Source organism: Acinonyx jubatus, chromosome A1, assembly GCF_027475565.1.
Source record: "Acinonyx jubatus isolate Ajub_Pintada_27869175 chromosome A1, VMU_Ajub_asm_v1.0, whole genome shotgun sequence".
Lineage (NCBI taxonomy): Eukaryota > Metazoa > Chordata > Mammalia > Carnivora > Felidae > Acinonyx > Acinonyx jubatus.
Genome location: NC_069380.1, coordinates 38,866,792 through 38,886,234, shown reverse-complemented (window position 1 = coordinate 38,886,234; position 19,443 = coordinate 38,866,792). Strand labels below are relative to the sequence as shown.

At 34.0% G+C, this 19,443-nt stretch overlaps 1 pseudogene; it reads left to right on the top strand.

Annotated features, from left to right (window-relative positions):
• Nucleotides 1-2,195: 2,195 nt before the first annotated feature.
• LOC106970599 (transcription factor BTF3-like) lies at nucleotides 2,196-3,249 on the top strand (annotated as a pseudogene).
• Nucleotides 3,250-19,443: the final 16,194 nt, after the last annotated feature.

Sequence of the window (19,443 nt, the reverse complement as noted above, 5' to 3'; positions counted from 1 at the left end):
TAGACAAGAAATGGAGTTTCAAGGATCTGTGGGATAACAACAAAATTCCCAATATTCTTAATATCACAATCCCAGAGGGAAAAGAAAAAAAATGACATTAAAATACTATTTTAAGCAGTAATATAGATGCAAACTTTCCAAATTTGGCAAAAAATTTGACAAAGTTACACATTCTGGCAGTTGACCAAATCCCAAACAGGATAATCCAAAGAAATCTGTGCCAAAGGCACATCATATTTACACTTCTAAAAGCTAGAGAGGATAAAACACAAAACAAAACAAAAAACAAACAAAAAACAAAAACAAAAAACCCACAAACCTTGAAAGCAGCTAGAGAGAAATGATGTATTACCAGTAGGTAAAGAATGTCAGAGAACTGAATGTCAAAGAATGCATCTGAAATCATGGAGGGCAGAACAAAGTGATACACAGTTTTCCAAATGCTGGAAGGAAACAACTACCTATTATGAATTCTGTATCTGGTGAAAACTATACCCTCAGGAATGAAGAGGACATGAGGAAATTCTCAGATGAAGGAAAACTAAAGAATGTTTTGCTACAAGACCCACTTTAAGATTGGCTGAAAGAAGTTCTTTGAACAGAAAAGACATGATGAAAGAGAGTCCCAGAGGATCAGTGTGGTACGTAGGGCAGAAGTATACGCACATACAATACAGTGCCCTTTCCTCGTGGATTTTATGTCATGTTGGATGGTTGAAACTAAACTTATAACATCTGATAATCATGATAATATTTTACTAGAGAATGTCGAGGGATATAAGTGGAAATGAAATTTTCATACTTGACCTGAAGTGGTAAAACACAGAACATGTAGACTGCACTGTCACACATGTATATTGTAATACCCATAGCAAGCACAACAGATACAACGCAAATACAATACTCAAAAACACTGTACGGATGGTCTCCAACTTATGAGGGCTCGATTTCGGATATGTCAACTTTATGATGGTGCAAAACTGATATGCATTTAGCAGAAACTACTTTCAATTTTGTATTTGGATCTTTTCCCAGGCTAGCAATGTTGGTAGAGTCTCTTGTGATTCTGGGCAGTGGAAGCAAGCCACAGCTCCCAGTCAGCTACACAGTAACAAGGGTAACAATGATACACTTAGACCCATTCTGTACCTGTGCAACTATTCTGTGCTTCACTTTCAGTATAGTATTCGATCAATTGCATGAGGTAGTCAGTACTTTCTTATAAAATAGTCTTTGTGTTTATGATTTTGTCCAACTCTAGGCTAAAGCAAGTGTTCTGAGAACATTTAAGGTAGCCTAGGATAATTATTATGTTCTGTAGGTTAGGTGTATTACCTGTGCTTTCAACTTACAATATTTTTAAATTACACTAGGTTTATTGGGCCATAACCCTATCATAAACTGAGGAATATCTGCGGATAAAACAAGACAAAATCTTTAAAAAACTACTCAAGTAACACACAGGAAGTCTTGAATAGAGAAAACAAGAAATAAAGAAAATAAATAATAAAAATGGCAGAGTAAAGCACTAACATATGAGTAATCACTTTAGATGTATAAGATATAAATACAGAAATCAAAAACCAGATATTGGATTTTAAAAATTGTCCCATATATATTCAAATTATAAGAAGCTCACTACAAATTCAATGATATTGACAAATTGAAAGTAAAAGAATGGAAAAAATAAATGCCATGTAACATTAATTTAAAACAAATGTAAATGGCTATATATATATATATATATATATACACCTATATATAAATTAGACCATAGAACAAATAAAACTATAAGAGACATAGAAGGACATTAAATAATGATAAAAGTTCAATTCAGCAGGAAGACATAAAAGTGTACACACTAAAAAATAAAAGTTCAAAAATACATAAAAACTGAGTTGAAAAGAGAAATAAACAAATCCACAATTACAGTTTTCAGCACCCCTCTTGGAAACTGATAAAACTACTAGAAAGAAAATTAAAAAGGACATAGATGATCTGAAGAACACAATCAATAAACAGTATCTAATTGATATATATATTGAACAATCCACTCAACAACAGGAGAATACACAATTTTATTTTAGGCACCAATAAGGCATTCACCAAGATAGGTCATATTTTGTATCCTAAAACAAGCCTCAATAAACTTAAAAGAACTGGCATCCCACAGAGTGTATTCTCTGATGATAATGGAATAAAACTAGAAATCAATAACAGAAAGGCAACAGAAACCTGTTGTACGTTCTAAATTATTCATTGATTAAAAGTGATATTTCCTGGTAGCCCCTGCTTCATTGTGTGTTTCTGTGTACCTGTGTGTGTACTGAACAATTTAAAGCAAACAAAAAATGCCATGTAAAAGTGTTTAGGATGATACTTGCAGAAGAATAAACAGAATTAGGCGCCTAATTTCAGCTGGCCCACCCGAGACCCCCTGAGCGCCAACCCTAGTCCCAGGCGCGGTCCCGTTTCCGCTCCAACAAGATGAAAGAAACTATCAAGAACCAAGAGAAACTCACCAAACTGCAAGCACAAGTGCGCGTTGGTGGGAAAGGAAGTGCTCCCCGAAAGAAGAAGGTGTTCATACGGCAGCTACAGCAGATGATAAAAAAACTTCAGTTCTCCTTAAAGAAGTTAGGGGTAAACAATATCTCTGGTTTTGAAGAAGTGAGTATGTTCACAAACCACGAACAGTGACCCACTTTCACAACCCTGAAGTTCAGGCATCCCCGTCAGCGAACACTTTCACCATTACAGGCCGCGCTGAGACAAAGCAGCTGACAGAAATGCTGCCCATTATCTTAAACCAACTTGGTGCAGACAGTCTGACTAGGTTAAGAAGGCTGGCTGAAGCTCTGCCCAAACAATCTGTGGATGGAAAGGCACCACTTGCTACCGGAGGGGATAATGATGATGAAGTTCCAGATCTTAGGGAGAATTTTGATGACGCTTCCAAGAATGAAGCAAACGGAGATGAGTCAACTTCTGAAGAAGATAAAACTTGAAGAAGTTACTGGGAGCTGCTATTTTATATTATGACTGCTTTTTAAAAATTTTGTTCATGGATCTGATAAATTCTAGATCTCTAATATTTTTAAGCCCAAGCCCCTTGGACACTGCAGCTCTTTTCAGTTTTTGCTTATACACAATTCATTCTTTGCAGCTAATTAAGCTGAAGAAGCCTGGGAATAAGGTTTGAAACAAGATTAATAAAGTTCTTTGCCTAGTAAAAAAAAAAAGAGTAAACAGAGTCATTATTGTAATGATGGTTAAAATTATTAAGTCATTGTTTACCTTCTCCCTATAAATATACCTAATAGTTCTTATTTGGGTAAGGTGATTATTCACATGTGTTATCTAATAAAAATACATCAATGTTCCAAGTTAAATTTTGTATTAAATTCATTTATTAAAACAACCAGTTGGGGGAAATGAACAGAAGGTGGTCAAAAGATACAAATTTACAAATATAAGGTAAGTAAATACTAGGGATGTAATGTGCATGATGACTATGCCTAACAGTGCTGTGTGATATACACAAGAAAGTAAATCCTCAGAGTTATCACAACAGGGAGAAACATTTTCCTCCTTCTTTTCCTTTTATTGTATCCATATAAGAAGATGGATATTAGCTGAACCTACTGTAGTAATCATATTTGTAAATCAAACTATTATGTTGTATGCCTTAAACTGATACAGTGATGTATGTCATTTACTTCTCAATGAAACTTGAAAAAAAAAGACAGAATCTCCCCCCCCCTCACACACACACACACACACACACACACAAATATAGATATTTATATCTATATCTATACCTATCTACATCTAGATGGAGAGAGAGAGAGAGAGAGAGAGAGAGAGATAATACCAGTTTACTAATCCTGGAGTAGGAGGAAAGACATGGCCTATTCCTTGGAATGATTTTACAGAGAATGTAGAGTAAGATCAGAGGAAATGGGTGTCCATACATGTATATGTGTATGTGTACTGAATGCTAAGGGTAGCTGTATAATTTTGCTATGTGATTCAAATGTGATTCATTCACATTCAAATGTGATTGAATGCAATTTGAAAACTTGAGGGTTTACATTATTAATATTTAATATGCAATCATTTATTTTTAGTTTGGTCTAAATGAGATGGGATTTCATATCCTTTTAATTTTATTAACTTTGGCTGTTATGGACCAAACATTTATGTTCCCCCCAAAATCATATATTGAAGCTCTAATACTCAGTGTGATGGTATTTAGTGGGGCCTTTGGAAGGTAATTAAGCTTAGATAAGGTCATGAAGGCGGAGTCATCCTGATGGAATATGCCTTTATAAGAAGAGGAGGAGACACCAGGGCTTTCTTTCTCTCTTCTATGTGAAGATACAGTGAGAAGGCAACAGTCTGCAAACCAGGAAAAAGGCTCTGACAAGAACCCAATCATACTGGCATCTTGATCTTGGACTCCCAGCATTCAAACTTGTGAGAAAATAAATATCTGTTGTTAAGCCTCCCAGTCCATGGTACTTTTTTTCTGGTAGCCCAAGGTGACTAAGATGGGTGTGATAGGTATTGAGAGGAGGAAGAATCTAGAAATCTTAATCTGCAGAATAAAGCAGATACAAAAAGTTGCCTGGCATTTTAATTTAAATTATGACATGAATGATAGGAAGTCAGGGAACTTTGCAAAAAGCCCAGGTAAGACTTTCAGAAGGAAGGAACAGCAAATGCAAAGCCTGTTGAATATTAATGAAAATACTAAGGAGGCTGCATATTCAGAGCATCAAAAGTGAAGAAGAGACTGTAGAAAGAAATTGATATTGGAGGCTGGGTTGGAGTCAAATTGTGCAGGGTCTTTTCAGACTCAATAATATGTTGGCTATTATTCTCCTTGCATATGCCATTAAAAAGTCTGAGCAGAGTTTGGTTTACACTTAAAACACTTTCTCACTGGGAGGTTGGGGTGGTGGGAATGGAATAAGAAAGACCAGGAAGGAGGCAAGTGTAGAAAACAATGTGAGAACTGATAGTATTGTGAATTAGGGTTATGTCATTGAAGGTAGAGAGTTCAAAATATACTTGTTGAGTAGCACTCAAAGGATTTCCTAATGGATCAGACTTCAGAGACTTTTATATAAGCAACAAGATGGGTGGTGGTATCCTTAAATAAAATGAAAGGCTGGGGAGAAACAGATTTAGGAGGGGGAAAAAAGAGCTCCAATTTGGACATGCTGACTTTGATATGTGAGTTTTGATGAAGACTGCCTCACTGACCAATTTTAGTCCTCTTTTCAATTAGGCTTCATCTTGGACCTGTCCTCAGCCTGCTTAGCCCAGTTTGGCAAGAATCTTGCCAAGGAAGTATAAGGAGAATCTCCCCCAAATGCCTGCATTGTTGATATCTGATGCCCCTTGATATCTGTTTAAAGTCCTCATTACAACCCTTGATATCTGATCACTTTGGCCTGCCTTTAGCATGAATCTTGTTAAGCCAACTTACTGAAAATCTCCCTATTCATGATTCTCTCCTCTTAGAAAATTTCCATCTACTGACCCTGTCACTTTTCTCTTTGGCCACGAATTCCAAATTGTGCTTGCTGAACTTAGAGTTGAGCTCAGTGATACACCAAAATCTCTCCTTCCTATTGAAAAAGTACCAGATAAAATTTGTCTTTACTGCCTTCAACAAGTGTCTGGATCTATTTCTCTTTAACAGTTTGCATTATTAGATTATCTCTTATAATCAGACACAAATGCAAATCTTCTCCCCAAAATACAATTTCTCTAAAGCAGATAGCCAACTAGAATGAGTTCCTCAATTCTTCTATCCCTCAGAGAAACACGCGCTGAGCAAAATGCAATTGCTGCATCCAGAGGTATGTCTGTGACCATTAGAAGTTGCCCATGAATTTGTAGCTCTAAGTACCAAGCTGAGAGATGCTTCTGAAAGAAGCCAACAGCAATAGGTAGCTCTATGGTTCAATGGAAATACTGCTATCCACGGAAACACTGGCTGGCCCTGCATTTTATGTAGATGGGATCATTTTCTCTCCAGTAATTACACTCCTTTGAGCTTTCACCTCATGTACATCTTTGGCATTTCGACTCCCAATAACATTTCCTAATGTTAAAATTTACTCTATTGTGAACTTAACTCTGAATGAAAACATATTTATAAAGGAACTACTCTGCAAGGTACAGAAAAAAATCACTATAAACAGTAGAATTTATTATAGTAAATGCTGTTTTCGCAGGTGCAATAAAATTTGGTTTTAAGTTATATTGACTTACTAAACATAGATTAATATAGGTAGAGATATACATTACACTCTTAATTTATAATTCCAAAAGCTGAAGTATTTGTTCTTTAATAATACCGTTTTTCTTTTCCTTAATGAAAAACTACAAGTCATGTAACTGTTTCATCACTGGCAAGATGAAGCAGCAGGTGAAAAATCCTACTGTTGTTTCCATCCATAGATATAATGTCAATGGTAGTGGGATAGAATAAGACATCAGATCTCACCAGGCAAAATCTGTTACCTAGGACTGCTGTCCAAAGCTGCCTGTCTTTACCTTGGGTTGATATCAGCCTGTAATGGTAACTGGTATGTTTGCTATTCAGCCTGACATATACTCCTTGCTGGTAATGAGATTTGGAAAGAAAACCTAATGACATTTCCTACCCAATATATCTGATGGCGGCAGAGTAGAAGACAATGCTATGCAGGGCGTTTTTCCTTCCCCGTGAAGAGTAATGTCACAGCAGAAATCTTTGGCATGGAAGTTGCTTACAGTAGACTTATGTCACTTTGAAAATAGCAGTAACAACAACAACAATAATAATAATTCCATGACTGACAGTGAATGGTATAGCACACCACAAAATCTTAAAATAATTTAAGTGACAAATGACAAACATTTCAACTTCCTTGCAGTTTGTGGACATTCCCCCCCCTAAATAGTTTGAGTTTTCTGGTCCAAATGATTTATATTTTCTTAAGATAGAAAATCCTTTAAAGTCTCATGTATTAATAATAGAAACATACTTCCACTAAATCATAGGTTTTTCTTTACTTCTATGAAGTAGTGAATGATTTTTATTCAACCTGGAAGTGTTCCCTTCACTCTGTAACAATCAACTTAAATGTCATGAAGTCTCTAAAGCTTTATCAAGCTTTCTCCTTTAGAGTAACTTTCCTCAAACTATTTAACAACATTTGTTTATTAATTTAATACACTTATTGAGTGTCAGCACAGGTTTTGAGCAAGAAAATATAGTAAGTTAAGAGAGATATGTTCTCTTTCTAACAGGGTTCACATGCATGGGGTAAGGAGAAGTTAGAATAAATAAACAAGATGACTGCAGATTGTGAGAAATGTCATGAAATTAACAAATTGGGTAATATATGACAAAATATGTGACTGAGTGAAGCATATTCAAAGCATCAATCTTCTGTAAAACGATCAGAAAAGACCCTGCTAAGGATATGTCCTAAGACCAAAGGATAGGAATATGGATGAATTGATGGTGTCCAATCAAAGAGCATTCTGGGAAGTAAGAGCAGCAAGTGCAAAAATACTGAGGTAGGAAAAGACCTTGGCCTGTTCAAAGAACACAGAGACACCTGTAGGATGATCCTGAGGATCTTTGAGAGACAGGATACTACATCTTATATATCTTCTGATTCCTGTCTTCTAGCAAACACTTTAAAAGGAATACTACAAACTTTTTTGGTTCATAAAGAATAAGCAATTGAGATATAGGTTTATAAAGCTAACAGGTTTTTAAAAAATGTATCATCTTGTGAAATGACATTAACATAATAAAATAACTAACAGCAAGATAGGACGATGTATAATTTTGCTAAAAGTGTGTGGTAGAGGCAACTGAAGTAATTACATGATAAGAGAAATTGGTATCATTTTTTTAATAGTCAAGAAAACTTTATTATTTTTGAATAAGGAAACAGATTTGAGCTTTCCATTATGACTGAATCTTTAATTTTAGTAAGAGTCTGTCAATTTGAGATTTGATTGATAAATTTTAAGCAACATTTTTTTTAATGGTGATTAAGGGTGAGTATGTTTGTATGTTTCTCTTATATTGAGAAACATAAAGTAAAGGCAATTATTAGTTAATGCTGATGTACTAGATCTAAGAAGTGTATATGCTGGAGGAAAAAAAAAGCAAATAACTTAAGAGTGCTTAGAAAGGTCTTTCATTATTGAGGTTGGTTTTACACACTTCCTTTTCTAAGAACTTCTCACCTTGTGCCATGTCCTTCATTTATGACATATTTATGAGTAGTAGTTTACATGACGCTTTACCAAAAAGAATAAACATATCTAGAACATTTTTAGGACCAACAAGATTTTTGGAAATACTCTGACCATTTTTCAGTTAAAACATCATGGTCTTCTGTGCAAGCTAAAGAATATAGCTTATTAAAATTAATTAATTAAAAAATCAAAGCTTTCTTATATTAGTAATATTTACTGAGACCACAATAAACATTTTTGAATTCGTTTAATCATTGAAAAATCTTTTAACAATATTAAATTTACTTTTAAGGAATATAAGTTCCTGTGAAGACTGGGTATCCAATTGATAAACATTTTCCTTTGATGCTATTTGTTTTCATTCATACAGATTTTTAATATAGATCATCTAATTTTAATGTAGTACTGACTTCTGTATGTTGGAAACTACAAACAGCCCCAGGGTAGTGATTCTGTTGAAGAGCTGAGGTTTTTATTGAACTTACTGAGATTCTCAATGTGTTTACTCTGTGAATATATTTAGTACATAAGCAAGACATTAGGAAAAGAAAGGAGAAATGGTTGACTTGTTAAGATCTTTTATATGGTTATCATGTACCTCTCGTATTCTCAAAAATATTAAACATGTTCAAAGATATAGTATTTCTTTTCATCTTCATTTTCTCTGTAGCTCTTAGAGCTATAGCAAACATAGTAGGTACTTGATAAATACTGTGTGAATTGAGTGTGTCATTCTTGAACGATCTTTTTTTTTTTCCTGAGAAGTTACCTTTAGTTTTTGATTCCAGATGGAGACTACAGATCAATACCTATTATTTCCTAGAAATGGGGCAAGAGAGTAGCTGTTTATTGTAAGGATAAAGTCCACAGACATATTTTGTATTCATTAAACAAAAAGAAAATTATAATTTAAGCCCTAACTTAAAAATAATTAATGGATGAACACGTGAAAATCTATCCCTGGGATAAAAGAATCTAGATTTGCATTGTTCTGGATTAAAAGATAGAGACTAGGTAATATTGTTAAATATAGTATTAAATTATGTCTAATATGTAAAAATTAAAAATGCATTTATTCTTTATTCATTCTTTTAAAAATAATATAGATTTTGTCCAGCACTGTTGATGCTAGAGAAAATGCTTTGAAGGAAACATAATTTTCTTAGCCTTATGGAATTTATGTTTTATTTGGAATGAGGAGTGGGAGAAGAGGATAATAAATGAATGAATGATTAAATTTATTATAAGCTAAACAGTGAAATTTACTAAAAAGAAAAAAAAAACAGGTTAGGTAAGGGAGATTATAAACTGCCAGGTGTGAGCATATTGCTATTTTATAAAGACTTCAAAAGCACTGTAACTAGGGTATAAAGAGTAGCCAGGAGGAGACCTCATTGCTAGAGTGTGATATGAGCAAAAATTTGACAGAAGAGAGGAAGTGAGCCACATGGCTGCATGGGGACAGAGTGCTGAAGGCAAAGGCCCTGTGAAGAGTGAATACTTGGAGTGTCCAAGAAGCACAGAGATCCAATATGGCTGCAGTGGGAGTGAGTGAGCTGGATGTCAAGAGAAAATGAGATTGGAGGGATAATTTCAAAACACTAGGCACTACTTATTCCAAAAAATACACAGTTTTATAAGGATAAACTTATTTTGTAAGTGTTCTCTGGTATCTTTTATATACCAAGCATGCTGTTAATTGCTTACTATGAATACTATTTAATTCTCATAATCATCCTGTAAATAAGTCTTAGAGAGGTCATATAATTCAGCAAAGTTATGAAACAGGCAAGTTCCTGAAGAGAGGCAAATTTGTAGCCAATATTGTTTTTTTTCTTTTTATTTATCTTGAAAATTATTTATCACTTATTAGTTTAATTCCTTTCTTTTACCTGTCTATATTTGGATGGAATGACCTAAGTCAGAACAATATTTAGTATGCAACTAACAGCAGCCTTGTCTCTACGGAAGTGGCTGAAGTATGCTGCAAAATAACATTCTAATATCCGATTCATTGAGCTGCACCCATTTGTCATGGCATGCGATAAGTATCTAGCAACACCACTTCTGCACTTATGACCTGTTCAAATTTTATGCCCTATACAAGTGTTTGCATGCTATATAAATCCAGCTGCAAGGTGAATATCTGTAATCACAGTCAAAAATTAATAAATTAATGATCTAAACTCACAGTTTAAAAGTAATGATCCTTGCACAACAGAGGAATAAGCACTAGCTAGGTGAGCAAACTGAATGTAAGTTTGATTCTGAATTCATATTTTATCCAAATATAATTGCTTCTGATAAAGACCAGTTTCAGAGGAATTGCTCTTCATTCAGTGCCTTTCCATCACTCCAAAACGTAAGACGAATGGAAAGGGGGATTGTGTGCTAGTGCTTAAACAAAGTGAGAACATAAAGGACATTTGCCTATCAGTGGATCTTATACAATTCAGATAGATTGTTGATGTACCAGAAGGTTCTTTTGAATTAAGTCACCAGTCATCTGAAGCTCTTTCAGAAGTTTAGACAGCCCAGCAGTGACTTGCAATTTCTGATACCAGTGACAAATGACCTAAATCAAAAATATTGGATTTGCATATTCATAATGCAATTTGAGTACTAATGCTCTTGACCGCTAGGGAACTCTTGATATAATTATGTTAATTTCCAATATGTTTCCCAATGTTCTCTCTGTACCAGTGATTGCTTACATGAAAGTTAATATTTTATATTTAAGATAAAGCATGAAAATAAATAGCACTATTTGTTTCATAGAAGCTGTATTATATTAGAAAATGTATTCACATAGGAAATATGAAGATAATTGACAGATTGTAGCTGAACTAATATTGAATTTGTTTATATTTAAATTGCCTTTAGATCAAAGTCACTATATTGTAACATTTCTGTGAAAAATGCATTGGCTAGAGAATACTGCAGTTCGTTTGGCCACCTTAACAATTGATGCCATGGTTTCTTGAGCAATTTGACTGCAGCAATATACATAGAGGATGTAGACAGACAAAAGAAATGAATTGACATGCTCCTGTCCAGTGCAACTCAGAATAAAGCCTTGACAATTATTAAGCAAATCTGTGAATAATTAATAATTAATGGTGTGAATACATACAGTACCTGAAAACTAAATAATATAAAAAACACCTTTTGTTCAACCTACAAACATAAAATATAATTCAACTCTGAATGTTTCCATCAGGTTACAGGGAAGTAGATGTGCATATCTCAATGAAAATACAGTCATGTTCTCTTCTTTTTGAATATGCTCGGTAAATTCCTCTGAAGGAGAGGTTAAACAAATTTTTCCAATTTACCTTGGTTTCACCAAACAAGAATATCAAATATGTCTCACTATAATGCATATAAAATATTTAATACATCCAAAACACTATGTGACACAGTAAGGAATTAAGTTCCTCTTTTTAAATATAATGATTGAAAATAGAAAGGCGTTACAGTAAAAATGAACAGAACAAATACATGCATGGTTATGGATTTGAGATATTATGAGTGATAATGTGTTCATTGTATGATGATCATAATGTTGAATTTAGCAGACCAATTGTATTGTGTAGATTAAATAAAGCTAGTAAAATTCTTTCTAAATTTCGGCTACTTAATAGCAAATGTTCTTATTGAACAAAAAGAAAAGGACTTGCTGATTAGGAGCCTTGAGTTCTAAAGTTCTGTTTTATAAAGGTGTCTGAGAACTTGCATGGAGTAATGTTTGAGTGCCTCAGTGGTAACCTTAAGAATAAAAAGTCATTGCTAAAGTTAAGAAAAGGACATTTTTGTTCAGCAAGATCTAACTAGAATGAATAAAAATGAGATCATTAATCAAAACAATGCCAATGTCCAAGAGATTCCAAAAATTTAGAAAAGAAGGGTATTTCTGCATGAAGGAACACATGTCAGAGAAGATAGAGGTAAAAAGGCCCAAGAATTGAAAAAAAAAATCACCAAGAAGCCACTGTGAAATAAATTTGCATAATGTTGCATTTCACCTTTCCCCAAGGAAGAGGACATTTGATCAGCCCTAGCCACGCCATCCTTTGTAATTATAATAACTAACTATTAAATGTAAAATTAAGTAGCATTGTATAATTGTGTATATTTAACTGTCTCTGTTAATGTTATACTAAACACCCAAGGGAAAAAAAAAACAGAAAAACTTTACAGCCATATTATTTTATATCAATTTATATTCAACTTAGATACTCAGTGCAATATCTAAATTGAAAAATTTAATAGGGTGAACTAACCAGTATTTTCTAAGAACTTTTTGCCACTTTACATTGGTCAAAACATTCTTACTTCCAGTATATTAGTTTCTTCAACAAAGATAACAAAATAGAGAAGGTTTTAGTGGTAACAATATAAAGTAACCAAAGACAATTATCTAAATTATATCTTCTAACATACAAAGAAGTTGTAGAGAATGATTAAAAAAAATGTCCTGAAAAATTAAATTAAGGAATCATAAATTTTAAGATTGAATCATTAACACAGATGATGAAGTAAGTTTTATTTCCATGTATAAAAAGCAACTGATGCTAATTATTTTGAAGTGTTTCTTTTTTTATTTTTATTATTTTTATTTTATTATTTATTTTTTTAAATTTATGTCCAAATTAGTCAGTATATAGTGCAACAGTGATTTCAGGAGTAGATTCCTTAGTACCCCTTACCCATTTAGCCCATCCCCCCTCCCACAACACCTCCAGTAACCCTCAGTTTGTTCTCCATATTTATGAGTCTCTTGTTTTGTCTCCCTCCTTGTTTTTATATTGTTTTTGTTTCTCCTCCCTTATGTCCATCTGTTTTGTCTCTTAAAGTCCTCATATGAGTGAAGTCATATGATTTTTGTCTTCTGACTGACTAATTTCACTTAGCATAATACCCTCCAGCTCCATCCATGTAGTAGTAAATGACAAGATTTCATTCTTTTTGATTGCCAAGTAATACTCCATTGTGTGTGTATATATATATATATATATATATGCACACACACACACACACACATATATATATATATATATATATATATATATACACATATACCACATCTTCTTTATCCATTTGTCCATTGATGGACGTTTGGACTCTTTCCATACTTTGGCTATTGTTGATAGTGCTGCTATAAACATTGGGGTGCATGTGTCCCTTCAAAACAGCACACCTGTATCCCTTGGGTAAATGCCTAGTAGTGCAATTGCTGGGTCGTAGGGTAGTTCCATTTTTAGTTTTTTGAAGAAACTCCATACTGTTTTCCAGAGTGGCTGCACCAGCTTGCATTCCCACCAACAATGTAAAGGAGATCCTCTTTCTCTGCATCCTCGCCAAATCTGTTGTTGCCTGAGTTGTTAATGTTAGCCATTCTAACAGGTGTAAGGTGGTATCTATTGTGGTTTTGATTTGTATTTCCCAGATGATGAGTGATGTGGAGCATTTTTTCATGTGTCGGTTGGCCATCTGGATGTTTTCTTTGAAGAAGTGTCTATTCATGTCTTTTGCCCATTTCTTCACTGGATTGTTTGTTTTTGGAGTGTTAAGTTTGATAAGTTCTTTATCAATTTTGGATACTAACCCTTTATCTGATATGTCATTTGCAAATATCTTCTCCCATTCTTTCAGTTGCCTTTTAGTTTTGCTGATTGTTTCCTTCACTGTGCAGAAGCTTTTTATTTTGATGAGGTCCCAGTAGTTCATTTTTGCTTTTGTTTCTCTTGTCTCTGGAGACATGTTGAGTAAGAAGCTGCTGAGGCCAAGGTCAAAGAGGTTTTTGCCTATTTCCTCCTGGAGGATTTTGATGGTTTCCTGTCTTACATGTAGGTACTTCATCCATTTTGAGTTTATTTTTGTGTATGGTGTAAGCAAGTGGTCCAGGTTCATTCTTTTGCATGTCTCTGTCCAGTTTTCCCAGCACCACGTGCTGAAGAGACTGTCTTTATTCCATTGGATATTCTTTCCTGCTTTGTCAAAGATTAGTTGGCCATACATTTGTGGGTCCATTTCTGGGTTCTATGTTCTGTTCCACTGATCCGAGTGTCTGTTCTTGTTCCACTACCATACTGTCTTGATGATTACAACTTTGTAGTATAGCTTGAAGTCATATATGAACAACCCAATGCTAATATCATCCTCAATGGGGAAAAATTGAGAGCTTTCCCCCTAAGGTCAGGAACAAGACAGGGATGTCCAATCTCACCACTCTTATTCAACATAGTATTGGAAGTCTTAGCCTCTGCAATTAGACAGCACAAAGAAATAAAAGGCATCCAAATCGGCCAGGAGGAGGTCAAACTTTCACTCTTGGCAGATGACATGATACTCTACATGGAAAACCCAGAAGATTCCACCGAAAACTGTTATAATTGATTCATGAATTCAGCAAAGTTGCAGGATATGAAATAAATGCACAGAAATCAGTTGCATTCCTGTACACCAACAATGAAATGACAGAAAGATAAATCAAGCAATCGATCCCAGTTACAGTTGCACCAAAACCCATAAAATACCTAGGAATAAATTAAACCAAAAAGGTGAAAAATCTGTACACTGAAAACTATAGAAAGCTTATGAAAGAAATAGAAGAAGACACAAAAGAATGGAAAAAGATTCCATGCTCTTGGATAGGAAGAACAAATATTGTTAAAATGTCGATACTACCCAAAGCAATGTACATATTCAATGCAATCCCTATCAAAATAACACCAGCATTCTGCACAAAGCTAGAACAAATAATCCCAAAATTTGTATGGAACCAGAAAAGACCCCAAATAGCCAAAGCAATCTTGATGGTTCTTTTAAATCAGTGGATGAAGAAATAAACAAGGTGCCATGATTTCCAGATTTTATTCACACGCGTTTCAATAAGATAAATATTAGATGATGTACTTAATGACCGAAGGTTTCAAATAACCAGAGAATACATTATCCTTTTGAATAATCATATTATTATTATTATTATTATTAATTTTAGAGCTTTTATGTAGCTCTATTGCATACATTAGTTATAGCACAACAATTTACGTTCTAGCTTTATACACTTGAGAAAGAAGGGTATGTTCAAGTTTTTAAAAAATAGGTTTTATTTGTTAATGCCACCTCTATCTAGATACATTTAGAGCAGTTTATATATGGAACTGTCAAGTTCAATTCATTTACTAATGACTTCCATATCTTTTCTGGCCTAAATTTCATTGAACATCAGTTGAATACTATTGGATACATAGAACAGATCATTTCCAGCACGTCACTTTTCTGCCAACAAACAATCTAAAAACTCATTCTCTACATCACATTCTACTTTGGGTGAGCAAATTTCACATTGTGAGACAATGTCAACTATGTGTTAAACTGACAGTGGAGGTTCATGGATTTAATTTGCTAAAGCCATATATTTTTTTTAAAAATGGACTCAGAGAAGGTAACTTCAATCCTTATACCCTCATAAAATATGATGGGCAAGGAAAACTGCATTACTGCTTCAACAAATTTGGTATTAAGTATGAAGGGTGGGTGAGTTTTAGATTTAGTTTAAAACCTCATCTACTTATAACTATTATAACCAATATCAGGATGAGTAGTTATATAAAGCCCATTTATATGTTTATTTGCTTTAACCGAGGAAAACAAACAAAAGCATAAAGGTGCAAAACCACACATGCACACATGCATATCTACTAAGTAATGTAAGAGGTTATTCATCCAATTTTTAGCGAGAGGTCATATGCCTACTATTCACAAAGATAAATAACAGTGATTTGTGGAAATAAATTATTCTTATAGCATAAATTCACTTCATATTTTTAAATAGAGTAAATACTTCTACAAAACAGAAAATGTCATGCATGTCTCTTTCTCTTTTCCACCTCCATTCTACTTTTCCAAGTCAGTTTTATATTCTAAAAAGTAAAGCAGGGAGCAAGCACATGAGTTATGACAAATCTCCCTAAGATGTTTCTAATTAGAGCCCTTTCACAGCACTCATTTTGCTTATCACCATTGTCCCTTCCCCCCAAATTTTGTACTTATTCCATCACCTCAAAAACATTTTAACATCATGGATCTAAGCTACAGCAGCTTTTAATATTACACCCAATTTCATTTTATGCTAAGAACCATTGTTCCTTTTGACATGTTCATTCTTATTGGTATCATTATACATTTTACCAGAAAGTGAAATTTTAAACCACTTTAAGAGACAGTGTGTCTTTGCATGTCTGTATGTGTGTACGTATTCACATATAAACAGAAGCAACTTAGAGCTAGAATTAAATATAAGTGGTAAGCTGTCAGGTGGCTATAAACAGTCTCTAAAAGACTTACTCATATTCATGGAGAATGTAAACCAAAATGAGTTTACTTTGAACAGTACAAAGCACATTCTCTTGCAAAAACATTAAATGTGCATATATACATTTCAATAATTACATATCATTTTAAATATTTTAAATATGAATAAGAGGAACTCTCATTTCTAGCACTCTGCTTACCTATACCCTGACCAAACCTGCAAATGTCACCTTCACAAATTTTGAAGCTATGAAAACTGAAACTTTAGTTTATCCAGTTCAGTAAATTATCTTTGTGTTCAATATTTCACTTTGTTCTGGTCTCTGCACAGTATACATTTTGTGGTAGTTTGTGAAACATAGAAGACAAAAGCCAGCATTTACCCAAAGTAGACATTCAATTGAGGAGAGCACCTCCCTCTGATCCATTTACAGAACTGGGAAGACATAGCTATATTCTTAGTGTATCTAATCAGAGTTCTACACAAAAAAAGAAAGAAAAAAAAAGTAATCAGAAGGACATTTAAAGAATAAGATTTGAAAATTTTTCACAACTTATAAGACATTCTGATCCATAGATCCCAATAAAACCATGAAGGATAAATAAAAATGAATCTACACCTAGAACATCCCAATAAAACACAAATTCAAGAAGAGAAAGAGGAAATCTAGAGAACAAATAGAAGTGGCAGAGGGTGGGGGTAAAGGGGTAGGGAAGAAAGATGATAAAATGTCTTCCGATAAAATGTTACATTTACTGCTGTTTTCTTATCAGTGGGATAACATACATATATAAATTTTCTTAGAAAACATGACTTTCCACTTAAAACTTAATTACATTTCATAATAGAGCAACAAAAAATTTATTTTTAGAACAATGGAGAAATTTTGCCATCAAAAGACCTCTTTAAAGAATATTTTAAAAGTTGTATTTCAGGGGCGCCTGGGTGGCGCAGTCAGTTAAGCGTCCGACTTCAGCCAGGTCACGATCTCGCGGTCCGTGAGTTCAAGCCCCGCGTCAGGCTCTGGGCTGATGGCTCAGAGCCTGGAGCCTGCTTCGGATTCTGTGTCTCCCTCTCTCTCTGCCCCTCCCCCGTTCATGCTCTGTCTCTCTCTGTCCCCAAAAAAATAAATAAACGTTGAAAAAAAAATTTAAAAAAAAGTTGTATTTCATATGGAAGGACAATAATCGAAAATGGGAAATTTTGTAAAATGAAAGGAATGAAGAACAAGTTAATAAATGTGTGATGAATATAAGTAAATGCTGACTGTAGAAACAAAATTAAATTTTTACTTTGGGGTTATAAAATGAACTAAAGTACACAACAGTAGCCAACAGGTTATGCTGTTCACAGTTTCCTTTTATTGACTGTTAACAAGGACGGTTTCAAAGTTGGTTTTATCCAGCCACTCGCCAATGTCAACATGAACACAACTTTCTAAACAGTGGTATTTATGGATGCAGATATGGACTTAGACGTCGGTATAGGTAGAGTTATGCATGACAGTGGGTGCAGAGTTTTCAATTAAGCATATTTGTTTCTCTGTGTAAGTCCTATCTAATACCTGTTTCTATTTTAACCCAATTTTTCACTCCCATTCTCCTTCCTATTCCATGTTCTAGGCAGCTGTGTAAAGGTATGCATTGTGTACCTTTTGTTTTATGTACTTTTGCAAAAGACTGCTGTTCCATATTATGCATTTTTAATTAAGGTAAAATATATCACTGACCCGATGCCTTTCTAGATCACTTCTCTGCCTTTTGCAATCACAACATCATTCTAAGGCCCCTTTTCTTTCTGGTGCCATAGCTTCTAAAGTCACGTTTTTGTATTCACACTAATAGAGTATCACTTAACTATTACAAAATAAAGAAAAGCTTCTGAGTTTTATTTTGATTGGGCTAACTTAAGTCAAGCGCCCAAACTTGAACCAACACTTGTATAAGGGATGGAATTACACGGTTTAATTTAGGCCAAATAAGTCTAGGAAATGAGTCAATTCTACCCAAACTGTAAGTTGACTTTAATAAGAGGAAAACACTTGTTCTCCAAGGAAAGTCTGAACGGGAAAATGGGAAGAGAGTATAGATACTGGATATCAACCAATAACTGTCTTTTGGGCTGGTGCTACTCCAAGCATGCTCTGCATACCAGTGGCAGTCCAGTTTGTCACTAAACTGGTGAGATATGTAAAGAAATTGGGAATGTGTTTGTTCAATTTAAGTGTATAGATATTCAACATTCAGAATCCTTATTTCACTCCTAACAACAAAATGCTGTGTATGCAATAATTTTCCAAATTATACATCTACTAGGATGCTTTCAATAATCTACACATATATTCTGTATATGTGTACATTCTACATATTTCATTCTGTGATATTTTTCTGATTTACTAATTTAAATATATACAGTTTATTAAATCTAATATTTAGAACACTGAGGACTTAAATTTTGTATCTTTGCTTTTGTTGAATTTTTCTAGTTATTCATTTTTATTTTATTTTACAAAAACAGGAGAAACAAAGAAAAAGGTAAAACAAAAATTTAGTACTTCACCACACATACTTTAAGACGACTGTTCCACTGGATTAAACTAAATCAATGGTTTTCAACCCACGTAAGTGCCAAGTGTCCCACATTCTTCAAAAAATGATTTTTATCAGTTTTACTCATTGAATAAAGCAGTCCAAGGACTGTGAAATACAATTTGCAATCCCCTGAATATGATGCTCTGTCACTATTTGATCTCACTTCTAGTCTTACAAGAAAGTTCCATTAAAAGTAGCTATTTTCTATGGGATTTTAAGATTTGTCCAGAGCTTAATTTCTTAATTAAAAAA